We start from the raw sequence: 15,498 nt of genomic DNA, 5'->3' as shown, positions 1-15,498 counted from the left end.
ATCTGAATTTAAAAAATAAATTTAATTCGCATTTCATCATAATTATTTAAATTCCCTCTTAAACAATAAATCACACTACTATTTTTTCAACACTATTTTTCAGCCTTCAATTTTTTTTTACCAAAAAGATTAAATTTAATCTTGATACTCGATTCTTATCGACTAAGCAAAAAAGATCTTTTATGAAAAAAGATTTAATATCAAAATTCTTTCAATTAAACTTGGAATCTTTTTTGCATAAATACAATCATTTTAATAATTTCCGCATTGGAGAAAAGCAAGATCAAAGCAGATCTCATGAGCTGGATCTGGGAAAATACAAGGGGTGGGCGAGGTTGTGCGCAACCACGATGATCTCTAGTTTGCCAAAGATAATTGCAGGTTGCCACGAGCATGATTCGGAACCGAGAGAAGGCCAGATCTGGCAAACTTGTCCCGTCAGAATTAAGAGATCCGCGTTCATCGCATAATTTCTTCATCTTGCAATCAAAGCCCTGTCTTCTTTCAATCTCTTCGTGTAAAAATTCTCGAAAAGCTCGTTGAATTTCTCGGTTAAGGAAGGTCGAAGGTTTCCCTCCGTTGCTGTAATCTGTTTCGAGCACTGAATGGTGAGAAGACTTCGTCGACCCGGATAGCTTAATTGGTTTGATCTTTCGGTGGATGAAGCTTGCTTAAGGGAGATCCGGTTCAGATGAAGATCGTCGATTGTTGCTTTAAAAGTGATTTTTTTTTAAATAAAAGTCAATAGAATATGTATTTTTAAATGTATTCAAATGTTCAGTTTAATGAGGTTATAAGTACGAAAAGTCTTTAATCTGGGGAACTTGGAATCATAATATGGAAATTATTTGAGGAATTTATATTTATAAATTGATATTTAAGAAAAGAATTGCTTTTTTCGTATATTTTTATATTCTTTCTTTAATATTACATTTGGATTATTTAATAACTTTAGTTTCATTTTCAAATTTTCTTTTGTGTAAAAGGTGATTGAATATTTATATTTTGAGTTATTTTTATAGATACATGATTTATTTTAAATCTGTATTATATTATAAAGAAATAGAAATTAATCTTTTTGTGACACATTAATTAATTAAGTTAAATTAAAAATTGTCATTCTACAAAGAATAAATCAAGATGAATTGCTATAAACAATAATAATAATAGGATGTATTATACATTTACGCATAATTTAAACAAAAATTTTCAGAATGCACATGATATATAAAAAAAGTACAAAATATTCAAGTACAATATATTACATATATTTGAAGAACAATCAGAAATCTCTATTCTTATTAAGCTCTAGATTCTTTAATCATGTTCATACAATAAGAATAAAAATAAAAACCACCCTAATTTATACTCTACGAAATCGGGAATAAAACAACGTAACAAATTAGCTTAAAAATTTGAGAACATAGTCATTCTCGACTCGATGTAAAAAAGATCCTCGTTCAAGCATTTCTTTTACGACAAAAATGGCAACAATCCCAAATAAAGACAAGCGAACCAAAAAAAAAAAAAAAAAAGAAATCAAGGAATCACCACGAAAAAAAGATCAAGAAGCATCGCTGCCCTCCTCCATACATAAATTCATACGTTTTCGGCCGGAAATATCGACAAAGGAGGTGGAGCTTGTCAGTCTTCCCGTAATTACCTTCATTAAAAGAAGTATACGACAAAAACAGGGCTGAATATCGAGCGGCATAAAAGCGCAAATTACCCTTTCGCTGCATTAACGTCGAATTAATGAGTAATTTAGCGAGTGATCCCTTTTTCCCCCTCACCCTCCAACCCCCCACCCCCTCTCCTTTCATTCCAAAATAATCACGGTTCATAAATCGGGGGAGGGTACGACGAGGCCGCCCCATGCGTGGGACGGAGAAAGGCGAACGTGAAGACGTGGAGACGAGATGGACGGAGACGAAAGGGGGGAGAAAAGGAGGGAGCGCGCAAAAATAAATACAGAAACCGGTGTGCGTGGCGATGGTGATTCTTAAAGTGCGCAGTTGCAGCTGCCGATGGTCGCGGGATGCGGCCGCGGAGAGACTTTTGCGATCGCTTTTGCCCATGCAGTCGGAGAGTTTAACAACCAGTAATTGTCCGGCCTGGCCTGTCGGAGCCGTAAAATCCGAGCGAGAGCAAACAACCCGTCGTCCCGCGATCTCTTCAGGGACGGCTCGCGGCGCTTTGACGCCCGGCGGATTAACTTTTGCCACGGCCGCCATCGCGGGGGGATACGTGGGGAGGGGTGGGGCGAGTTTGCCTCGTTGGATCGGGCTTGCGCGGGAAATGGGTAACGAAAGAGAGAAGATTTTGCACGGTGCTTGGTGCTCTGAATTATGATAATTAAGGAATTCTTTCGGTTCGAAGATTATGTTGGTTTAAAGGCATGGATTGTCGACGGTGGTATGCAATTTAGGGATATTAGGCGGAATCCTCGATGTAATTTTAATAATGTGGTCTATAATAAGATTTTTTTAATTTGGAAGATTATTCCAAAATAATATTCCGGGTAACGATGATTTATATCGAGACGAAATTTTATTTCAAATAATAATTTAAAAATAATAATTCGATTAATGCGTTTCAATCATGTTCTTCAATCAATTTAAGATGAATATTTGGAATAAAAAACAAATTGAAGAATTGATTATTTGAGGAAAACTCGTTCTTTAAACAAGTTATTTTTCAAAATAGCAAGTAATTTATTTTGTAAAATAATTAAATAAATAATTGTAAATACATTTATTTAAAATGTGAAAATTCGCTCAGATATAATCTAAATGATTAACAAAGCATTTCAGATAATAATATAAAGTTTAAGAAAAAAATGCTTTATCTGAGTGAAAGATCTCTTTTATCTTTCTTTTTTTTTTTTTTTCCTACTGACATATAGTTTATGTATTTTTATTTGTAATTTCTAATATAATAAGAAATTTAAACCATCCAAGTTTATCATACCTATTATATATTTTAAATATCAATAATGATTAATTATCATTACTTCTTCTGTAAATATCATATATTTTATAAAATATTCTTATTTAGTTAGAATATTTCTAGCGTGTCTAATGATCACTTCGCAAATACAAAAACGTGCACCTCATCCCGATCATAAATCTCCCGTCAAACATTGTTTAATTAAGCCACGGCTCACCTCGGCATTTACCGCTTTCCACGATCAATTACTCATACACCCGATCATCTTCCCATCTCCGTCCATAATTCCATCGAAGACAACCCAACCGGTTCATTAATTATTTTTCACCGAAATTTTTAATCGTCCATCGATTGGATCGAACTGGTAGGTATATATATAGTAGTATACATGTTGAACGAAATGGCGGATTCATTAGATCGAGACGAGCTTCCAAATGATGGCTACCATCGAGGGAATCGCCTCGGTCACGGTGTACCTCCCCTCCCTCCTCTCCCTTCATCTCTCTGTCCCCCTGTTTTCGATCGTTTAATCGTGACCAAAGTTTAGACACGATCGTGTCTCATATTCCTGGGAACATGAGGGAAACGTGTTTCGTTTCTTCGTTCCCGTATATACGTTATATTCCTACGAGAATGGAATGCAACAACAGGGGCGCGTGGATGAAGTCATCGCGACCGCGAAGTTTATGAACGTCGAGCGTTGAAAGCTCTTGGAACAAAGTTCTGGAAGCTTTATGAAGGTTTATTTTAGGATAACGCGTCAGAATATCACTTCTACGGTAATTTGAAAACAAATGAACGATGAAAGAATGAAAGAATGCGGAAGAATTGGTGGACGAGAAATACGAAGAGGTGCATAAATAATTTGGAAATTTTGTTTATTTATATCATTTTATTATTTATTATTTATATCATTTAAATATTAATTATTAAAATTTTTTTTTATTAAGATTTATATGTATATATTTTAGAAATTGATTCTTTTCCATAGAAATTTTTTAACTTTCAATGGTCTCCCAAGAGCCGAAATAGCTCAGTTGGGAGAGCGTTAGACTGAAGATCTAAATGTCCCCGGTTCAATCCCGGGTTTCGGCATCAGTAGTCAACACTGTAATTTTGTGTTTATGTATTTTTTATTAAAATACACAAAAAAATAAAGATGCAATACGTCATAAGATGCATCAATAGAGAATTACTCGTAACAAACCGAACAAGTGAATCAACATATCATATAACTAGCATAATAACATATTATTATGATACAATGGATACAATTTTTATTTATTTTTTATCCAAAAATATATTATAGAAACTATATATAACTTTATACAATTTTTCCCAAAAAGACATATCTTGTTGTCTCACGACAATCTCAAAGAATAATCATCATACCACCGTCATTATCCGATCGTCGAACGAACAGAACTCTGAACAAAAATGATTTTTATAAGATTGCCTCTTTCACTTCTCGCACGCATGCTTCATGCCAGAATCGCGTAATCGCCGCCATTTAACGTAATCCATAGACACGTCTATTAACGTCCACGCGAGCGGACTCGATTCGCTAATTACTCCTCGCGAATCGGCGCGAGTCGCACGCGAGGTTGCATCGTCGCGTGCAAAAGGGGGCGAGTCCATGCGATTAACATGTGGCAACAGGTAAACCTGTACATGCGCTCGAAAGATCGATCACGTCTCTCTTGAACTCGTCCCTCCTCTTCTTTTCCTTCCCTCTTTTTTCTTTATCTCACCTCAGTTTCGTCTCACTTTTCTCATTCCGCGCACCACTCCTTCTCTGTGTATGTGTATATGTGTATATATATTCGTTATTCGCGTACGAGAAACTTATTGGCCGAGGTTGTAAACCGGAATGATATCAAGAAGAAGGAGGGAGAGGGGGGGGGGGAGGAAGAGAAGAGAGAGAAATTAATGAGTTTTTATTGGGAGCTCGACCATTCTTCCCCGTGCATCGTATTATGGATGCAAATAGGATGTAATTTCATTAAAGGGACGTTACTTCGAATTACTTACGACCGCGCGTCGATCGGCTCCCAACCCCTTCCTCTTCCGCCCCATCTCCCCTCCTCCTCCTCTTCGATCTTGTTTACGCTCGGTAAGCGGTGTATTGCGCCGCACGTAATACAGTTATTTGCGATTTTAGCGGCCCCCATGTTGCGAATTATAATGTCCTCAGGAGATTGATACACGGGGGCTTCTGGATTGGAACGTTGGTTAGCTGGTCTTGACAGGGTTGTTGAATTATCGATGGTAATCGACCGTGGTGAACGATCTTGTAGGTTTTTCATTAATTTTCAGCCGATACGTGTTATTATCTACTTGATTTTTGTGTAAATGATTTTTTTTCTTCTTTTTTTTTCTTTTTCTTTTTCTTTTAGAAAACTGGTCTTTTTCTTCTTGAAATTTTCTTCTTCAGAAAAAAAATGAAAATTTGTCAAACAGAATTCCTTTATTTCGATAATTCAAATTATTGATCAATTGGAAGAGGAGTTTTTTAAGAAACGTTATATAATTACAAATGTAGTTCTCAATTTTTATGAAATCAGTAATATTTTTATTTATCTTAAAAATTGTTCTAGTTACGTTTATATGTAAGATATAAAATGAGAATTAAACGTTAACATTTTGCTGATCAAACACGTATTAGTGAATAATTTTATGTAATTATTGTTTTCATTCCGATTAAAAAATAATTGAATAACAAATGAAGTAAAATGGAAAGTTTAAAGAGGAGAACTATTCGTGCTTGGATTTGAAGATATTTAATCTATGGTGAAGGGATTAAACAAACATGTGAAGTTGACAAGAGACTAGGGAAGAAAATGGCGAGGTTCGAATAGGAACCGCGAATGCCGGCGGGCAATCGTACAGACGGATGGACATAACACGGGAGAACCAGTTCTCTCATTTCATTGCGTTCGTTGTCCGATAATGACGCATAGCACAGCACGCACGCATCTTGGCATGCAAGCAAATATCACGAGAAGTTTTCCACCCACTGTTCCTTCATCCATTGAAATTTTCTCTTAATCTCAGTTCTCTTGAACAGACTCTAAATAGAATATTAACATATTCCTGACTACGGTTTTAGAAAATAATATTTTTTAAAAATAGAGGCCAAAACAGGCAAAAAAAGAAGAAGTAAAATATCGGATATAACTTATTTAAGCAATTGAAGTTTAATTTCTGTTTCGTTTCATTTAGCGCAAAATTCAATTGCTTATAATTTAATAAATCAATTAATTAATTTTCATATTGTGATTGTCAATTCAAGGAAATTATCATTTAATTACTCTTTTCTAATTTGTTATAATTATTTTCTATTGGATTGAAAAGATTAAAAACTTATTCGTTATTAAAGTAAATATTTTTCATATAATTAATTGAAATATAAGTGATATATTAAAAATCTTGTATTAGGTTTTAATAGAATGGTAATTTAAAAATTTAGAAAACAGATTGTATGAATTACATAAATAACGAATCTTACATGAATTTACAATAAATAGATTTATAATGAAGAGATAAAGTAATTCGAAAAGAATTTAAAAATTTTTTATTTATATTAAATATAAGTTAAACCAAGTAATCTTGCTATAAATATAAATATACATATATCTGATAAAATATTATAATTAATGTATGATCATTATCGATGAATTTTTAATATTCTCTTTAACAACAATCTCAAGAATGTCAGGTACAAAAAAATTTCTATTGAGGCCAACAAAAAAAGTATTCAAAATATTTTAGATATACATATTTTAATCTAATTAAAGAGATCTGATTATGAGGAAGAGAAAAATTCCCATTTAAATTTTTTTAAATTAACTTAATCGCGAAAAGCATCTTCATCTTCGAGAAATTATCAGAAAATAATTTAATAAAGTGATAAAGATTAATATTCGATAATGCAGGATGCATGTCTCTTGATAAAAACAAAGATCCAAATATACCATGCGATCAAGAATCTTTTTATTCGAGCTCGCTGAATTTCTCGAATATTACTCTATATCTCGTAGGATATGTTCAGAACCTGTTATCTTTCACGATAATTGCCGTAAATATTTATGACATTGCCAAGGTAAATCTTATCCGCCATATCTCGAAAACAATATGGACAAAAGTCGAAGAGTTTACGAGTTCTGCAATTAAGAAATAAGAAGAAGGTTTATCGACTGGATGATAATTATGACATATAAAACTGGCGCAGTTTATTAATCATAATAACATGATAACGAAATCATAAAAATGACTATGAAACGTTTTGAAATTTATTTAGTAATTTCCGCCTTCTTAAATGGATTTATCAACGAGATAACTGGTTTGATGGTAATAATAATATTCGATGCGTTTCGATATTAAAATAGATTTTTTCTTTTTAATTTTAGAAACTAATTTTTTGCTCAATTTAAAACCGTTGTTATCACGTTATGCATTTGATTGATATCGTAAATATTTGCAGAAGATTATTGTATCTATATATTGCTTGAGAGATGATTTAATTTTAAATGCGTAGAGTAATATTTTAAAATTATTTCAAAATAGTATTTTGAAATTCCTTGGTGAATTATTATTTTTATTAATAGAAAATAGAATTATTCTGATTATGTTAAAATAAAAGCTTCTAAATGTATCTACTAAAATTTCCCTCAAAATTCATAATTATTCATAAAGATTTCCTTTATAATTCTTCTTATATAATTTTGATGCATAGTTTTAATTTCAAAGTTGTCTCTTTTTTATTAGAAGCGAAAACGATATCCAAGTATGCATTATCAAAGCTTATATATTCGAATAATTTTCTTTTCATTTAAAAATTCTTGTTATTTCAAATTTTCTTTTTATTTTATCTAAAATAGAAACGACTTTTAAATAGTATTATTAAAACTTTATGATTTTAAATGATTTTCTACATTCTTTAAAAATTCCTGTTTTATATTTATATGTATATCCTTATATTAAAAATTTCAATTAAAATAATTTCTAAGCGAAAATCATCAAAGCTTTATAATAATTCTAATAATTTTCTCTTCATTTAAAAATATCTATTATCACTTTTAATTTTTTTTAATTATAAATTTATTTCTATCTTAAAAGCAAAAACAAATTCTAAATGCATATTATCAAAACTTATGATTTTGATAATTCTTTCGCTTAAAAAGATTAAAAAATGTTTGTTATTCTATATTTTTGTTTATTTTATCGAAATCAGGAACGAGTTCCAAATGTACATCACCAAAATTTATAATTTTCAAAAATGCTGTTTAAAAATTCTTGTTATACATATATATATCCCTATAATCTCAATTATCAAATTTCCTTTTCCATTTCCACCATCAATAAAACAAAAACTTATATTTCCAATCGAAAATATAACTTCTAATAATTTTCTCTTCGTTAAAAAATAAAAACTGGAATTCTAAACTGACTTTGAACAATTTTTTCCACCTTGAAAAATTTCCAATTACCAAAAACTGCTCTCTCCATTGTCGCAACCAAAACGAAAACCATCGAAAATTCTGAATTCCTAATGTGAATTCCCAATCGCACATCTCACCACAACCTCTCAAACACATCCGTCACGCGTGTTCTCTCAACAGAACAAGCTCGAAAGAAAAAACCGACGACAGCGTGTCCATTCTCCATTCCCCATTCTTAATCCCCTTTTACGGAAATGCAGATCATCCGGAATATTTTCCACCGTGTCACGTTACTATTCCATCGTCGTTGAAAAGCAACGAACGACGATCTCTCCTCCGCGCTTTTCCATCATGAACATCGCACGGCCATTCATCCCGCGGCCGGTCATCTCCATGACAATAATAGAGATATTTTTCTGCGGCGATGGTCGACTCGAATTCGAGAAAGCAACTCGTGTCCCCTCGCGGGGCGTAGTCCTCGACCCAATGGTGAGAGCAACGGTGAGAATAGGAATTAGGAATTAGGCGTCTCCGTCGGCCCAGGGCTCCCTGGGTGAAACTCTGTCGATGGAAAGAATAAGAAAAAACGGTGAATGGGGCCCCGTGGTCGGTGCGCATACCTGGACCCCGGCCCCCCCCTCCATAAACGTTCCTTCCTCCAAGCAACACGAATATCCGGGAAATTCCGGCAAGAAAATGTGGACGCGGTTGGCATTGTTATGAAACTTTGCGTCACAATGTTGAGACGGACGTAGAATTCGGTTTTCGGAAGGAATTTTCTTGAATTTTGAAAAACGAAGAAACTTGTAAATAAGTTTGGATTTTAATGAAGAATTAGTGAATTGAAGATTTTTTTTTTAAATTAACGGATGGAGGGAAATATTTTTTAACAGATTAGGCGATTAGAGTTTCGAATATTTCGTGTGATATTATAAGTTATTATTATATAGAGTATGTTATCATACGATGAATATATTAAAAATATTATATTCTCCAATAGATTTAAATTTATCTAATTCTTGTTAATTGATTAGCATCATAATTGACAGCTAAGTGGATCAATCGATTCGTTTTCACATAAACAGAATTTTTGAACTTAAAAGTAAAAAAAAATATTTGTGTTTTTTATTTAATTGAGATTATTTTTTGATGTTCTATGAAATAATCATAGAATAGGACGATAGTCGTTACATTAAACGAACGATACAATGTTATTCCTAATGATTAGAAACAAGAGTGTATGAACTTGTCATCATTATATTTCCTATAATACTTTCAAACATCGACCAACACTTATATTAATTCCTTCCCCTTTAATTTCGAAATAAATTTCTATAGACAAACAATTGTCACGTGTTTTACGGTATCGCACACTCTACAACGACAAACTTCGAAACAAATTCCATTAAGATAATCAAAACTCACCCTGAAACTCCCCCACCGAAAGGGAGAATCTTCACATTTTCAAGTCCATCGGGAGCCACGATATCAAGCAGAAGCTGGTCTCCTCCACTCACGATAATCGTCCCTCAATCGGCAAAGTCTATCGAATCGAGAAATCGAGGGTCGATCTACGAATCACGTGGCGCAACATCGGACGTCTTCATCTGGGTACGTGTCCAAGCAACTCGAAGCGATTCCTCTTGGCGAAGCCCCTTTCTATCTCTTTTCCACGATATCTCTTCCTCTCTTTCTCGGTTCGCACAACTCACGTCCAGGCAATCAGGTATGATTGGCTCGATCCACGCTTTCGCACTAACCACTTTATCAAAGCGCCCGTTCTAAATAAACCTGCATTTGATTACAGCCCGCGTGCCACCTTGTCGTTATCGTCCCTTATACCATCTCCTTCCTTCGCACCTACCGATCGAATCGTTTCACTTCACCGCCGAACGAATTATCTCGTCGTTTATCCGGCCGCAACCGATCATCGGCCGATCGTCTCTCGCGGAGAAACAAAACCGGTCGACTCGCGCTTCGGGAATCCCTCTCGATCCTCTCCGATTTATCGATCGCACAATTTACATCGTGAAACTTTCCCTCACTACTGTATTCCTCACCAAATAATCCAGAATAAGATTTGTACGGACGAAACAATAATCGAAATACGTGCTCGCGCAAGATTTCGAAGGGGTCCAAGAACGAGGACTACGAGGACTCTCATCCCACGAGCCGTCACCGGCTATTAACAATCTCGACGATGGCTTCGGCCAATCCTTCGGCTTGACAGATCCCCGAGTCTGACAGACGCTCGGCTTCCCCAGCACCACACATTCGGTTCCTCCCACGGAACGAGCTTTCTACCTCCGACACTTTTCACCTTCGCCAATCAGCTCCGACTAAACCGATCCCTTCCGAATCTCTCTCTCTCCTCGTTCCCATTCCAACCACGACACGTCCCGTCCTTTTTGTCCTCGTCTGTGAACCCCGCCCGCGCAACCTTCACCCCTGTCACCTTCGAAAATGCTTGCGTGGAGTGGGGAATCACGGGATCAAACACGGTCAAACGTGATCAAACGCGATCAAACGCGATCAAACGCCCGTCCCACGCATGTTAAAACAACCGTTTGCGGAGGATGGATGCGTGTGAGACGACAGTGTGAAACGACAACGTGTGTAAACCGCGGACGATCGATCCAAGTGTCCCTCCTCGTCGACGATCGAACGAACGGGTGCGTGGAACCGGTAGGAAGATCCGCGGCGTGGCCTGTTCCGCCTGTTCGGTCTGGGGCTCTGGCCCAGTGCAGTTGGACGAGAGAGGCAGCACACGACACTCGTGGTGGATCGAAATAGTGTTCGTAGTGTTGGCTTGAAGCGCGTCGGAACACAACTGAAGCGGTAGGACCACCCAGTCGGTCGAGGGCCCCTGCCCCGTCCGGATACAGTTCCCTGAGTATACCGTGCAAGCTCTCCCACTACCGCCTTCTGCCTCCTCTCCGCCACGCTATACTCCCTGATTGAGCTGGACTCTAGCAGGTGCCTCAATGTCTTACTCCGGGGATGGAAGATTGCTTTGGCAAGGGAGGAAAGGAAGGAAGGAAGGAAGGAAGGAAGGAAGGAAAGAAGGAAGGAAAGGAAAGAATCGAGGGAAGGAAGGAAGAAAGAAGGAAGGAAGGAAGGAAGGAAGGAAGGAGTAGGTTGGCGGACTACCTCCTGAGGATCGTGTCTGATGCCTGATTGGAGAGGGTGGAAGCAAGGTGGACGCCAGTGATGGAGAAACTCGGTATTTATTAGGGGGTTCCAGCGTCCTCATTTATCCCGCGTATACAATGATGAACCTGTGGATGGGAGCGAGACTTGTTCCCGGAGTTGATGAAAGGATTGGGCGCCGAGAGATTTGTACTTATGAGTTTGTGGTCGATTTTGTGTGATTTAAATGTAGTTTTGTGTCTCGTGTTCATAGATATTTATTATTATGGGATATTTATTGGTCGATTTGATCCGAGATTTGAAATGTAATCAAAATTATTTGCACAGATGGTTAGAAAAATAAGAAAATAAGAAGATAGAAATTTGTTTCAATTTCTTTTTTTTTTCTTTTTTGAACATACTGATTCATTTATTTTGCATTTTTTAAATTATATCTAATTTTTGAAAAATTATTATCGTTTGAATTTTGTTACAACTTCCTTGATATTACAATTATAAGATAAATTTCTTGACAATATTGAATATTAATTCTTGAAATATTACAAATTTATACAATTAGAGTTTCAACACGAAACATATGCTATTTTTGTCTAGTTTATTCCTACATATGTAAGATGTTACGAGAAATGAAAGAGAAAAAAAGGCATGAAATAATTCAAAGAAAATTATTGCAAACGTAAACAAACACAATTATAAATTCATTCAACATTCAATATTCATAAATTCATTCAACAAAATGAGGTTATCTAGCAGTGATTTTTCGTTTTTTTATTATATATTCTCTTTTATTAATATTTCTCGAATATTTTCTATTATTTTTCTTTCTCTTTATATACTATATTTTTTTTAATTCTATTTCACTTTTGGAACTTTTTAAAATTCTCCTTTCATTATCGACTTCAAATTTTAGAAAATATTTTATATTTTAAATAATGTGTATTTTCTATCCTTCATAGAACCTATACATATGTATAATCCAGAAAATCATTTCATTATCTAAATAACAATTAAAATTCCAAGATTATTTCTCACAATCACAACATCAACTATTCCCATTATATAAAATACGTAATACCCTATACTATAAACTTTGAATGCCGCTCAATTAAAAAAAACACCACTCGAACCACTGTTCCTCAATTTACGAGCTTTAAAATTCAATCTATCTCGCTTCACCACGATTTTCCATCGATTTCTCTCGTAGAACGCGATTCGTAACTTTCACGAAAATAAAAAAAAAAGAGAGAAAAAATTTGGAAGAAACAACGGTTAAAAAAAGAAAGGAAAAAAAAATGACCAGCAATTAACGCAACGAATCACAATCCGATCTTATCGGCGGCGAGACGATCGTCTTAAACGATCTCGTCCCCCCTCCCTCAAACGCAGAAGATAACGCAGAACGAATCTCGAGGATTTAAGGACTGTCATTAAGGCGCCTCACGGTGATGTCTCCCTTAATGGGCGTCGTTAAATTTGCATCGGAGCGCTTATCGTTGGACGGTCGTGCGTTCAGATTAAAACCGAACCCGGAGGAAAAATCGCGTTTCTCGCCTCTGAGATTCTTACATTCGAGTTTAATTCGATTACGAGCCTGCGTGATCTAAATATCGCCCTTCGAATCGACTTCGATCGACGTACGTGGGCACAAGATAAAATGTTTGCCGATAATTTGCAACTTCTCTTATCGCTACTCGGTGAGTAATCGATTCCCCATTGAATTTAATTGCGTTTTCACACAGCTCTTGTAAACTTCGCTGGTGGTGCTTGTGATCATATTTCGTACGATAAAAGGTACGATTATTTTGGATTGAATTCGTTTCTTTTGTGTATAATTTTTTTTTATTTGTTATCGATATTAATAATAAAAATATCTTCTCTTCAAATAATTTTTAAATCCAGTTGGATCATTGTCATTTGATATATTTGCTATTGATGTATATGTTTCAAGTTTAGAATTTTATTGTCAAAAAATTAGTGAAATCAGAAATTGACAAAGATTAAAATCATTTAAGTATTATTAATATCATTAAAGTGTTCGAAAATCATTTTGATGAATTATTGATTATTAATATAAAGAATAAGATAGTATGAAGAATTTAATATAAATTTTTTTTTATATTTTTCAGAATTTTGTTTTTTTTTTCTTTCTTTTTCTTTCGAAGTATTCTTTTATTAATAAAATGAAAGTAAACAAAATACCATTTTTGACAGTAATTATAAACTATTGAAAAGACAATTCAAGATTAAATATAAAAATATTCGATTGTATTGTGGAATTTCAATTCAAATTTTAATCATTTTTTTAATTCCTCCGAGATTCGATTTTAATTTTTTTTTAATACTTTGTATAATATTTCATGTAAATAATTTCCATTGTAAATAATAATAATAAATTAATTAAAATTTTCTGTGTAAATTCGAAAGACACAGCACTAAATCTAAAAAAAACGAATACTAATTCAGAATGACAAATTGCTTGTACTTTGGTAGCGCAGAGAATTCATTAATTATTTATCGTTCTTCGTATACATATTGAATTTCAATTGAAGATCATGAATGTGGCAATTCCCAATCAAATGGTGAGTAGAATATTTCCCTACGTAATTACGTTTCTTTCAAGAGAGAAATCCTTAATTGAATTATTTATCCGAGCCGGGAATTCAAGAAGTTAGATCGTTATCGCAACACTTCCATTCATAATTTTATTCGTTCTTTTGACCTTTTCAACAGCGAGTGACGATCTTAATTGATCGCATCTTGATTAAATCGATAATGCAACATCTATATAAATTATTGTTTTTTCACGATTCTTCGTTAATTTATTTTTATTTTGAATAACATTAACATTAACACTACCATTGAAAACAAAATTTGAATGGAAAAGAATTATTTATTATATTATTATGTTATTACTTCTTGTTTACTTTCTTTATTGTGCAAAATAAATTTCATATTGAGTTAGTTATATATTAAAAAAATAAAATTCGAGATTAATATTAATTCGATATATATATACATACGATATCTACTTTGAAATATTTTTCATTCTCTCTGAAGATAAAAAAAATAAAAAAAAAATCTTTTACACGAATTATATTTATGATTTTTTTTTATTTAAATATTTTGATTCTCATCGCAAAATCGATATTTTTAAAAAATTGAGAAATTTAAATAATAAATTGAAATTAATATTTCAAGAAAACCAATAATTTAGAAATATTCACATTATTTTTTTAATATTTTTAACAAATATTTCATAATGTTTCAATATTTCATAACTAAAATTTTAAATCTGTTTTACCAAAAATAAATTATTATCGAATTATTTAACAAAATATTACATTGTAGAACATCAAGCGCGAAAATATTCTCCCTTTATAAAAAAAAAAAAAACGAAAATTATAACACCATCTTTCCTAACGAAAAAATCTCACCAACATCAAACCAGAAAAACCATTCTTCTTCCCACAAGAGGAACTCATAACCTCACTCTCTAACAGATAGAAAGCCCCACACGTTCTCATAAACAGCAAATTGTTCGCGAGCGGACAACTCGATATTTCTCCACGTCAAGTATCTGTCGCATAGCTGTACAGGCGAACCCATCAAAAACGGCGGCGCGCATAAAAGCACGAGACTCAGGCACCGTTCCCAATGGTAAATCACGCCACACCCCCATAGGGGTCGCCTCGATGAAGGCCTTAGCCTGAGCGCGTGCGCGAGCATGCGCGTTAGCCGCGCTCGTCGAGAGCCCGCTTTTCCACAATCTCGATCGGGCCCGTGTGCAATTTTGTGCGCGACTTACGTGCATGAGCGCGAGATTTAAGTATATACCTGCTTACGACGGGGGTAATTCCACGTCGTCGTACCGCCATAAAGCAGCGGCGTGCAGAGTTCACGGTTATGGGGGTCTGACGTTCTCCTCTCTTCCCACCTAACCTCTACCCGTGCCCACTTC

General features: G+C 34.5%; 1 non-coding gene across 1 annotated transcript; it reads left to right on the top strand.

The window, feature by feature from the left end:
* The first annotated feature begins 3,971 nt into the window (after positions 1 to 3,971).
* Positions 3,972 to 4,044, top strand: Trnaf-gaa. The gene has a single exon. It is a non-coding gene; the product is annotated as a tRNA-Phe (tRNA).
* Positions 4,045 to 15,498: the final 11,454 nt, after the last annotated feature.

Source organism: Apis laboriosa, unplaced genomic scaffold (assembly GCF_014066325.1).
Source record: "Apis laboriosa isolate Shangri-la unplaced genomic scaffold, ASM1406632v1 scaffold50_cov145, whole genome shotgun sequence".
NCBI classification, from domain to species: domain Eukaryota; kingdom Metazoa; phylum Arthropoda; class Insecta; order Hymenoptera; family Apidae; genus Apis; species Apis laboriosa.
Note: the sequence above shows the minus strand (reverse complement) of the source record. Positions and strands in the feature narration are given on the sequence as shown.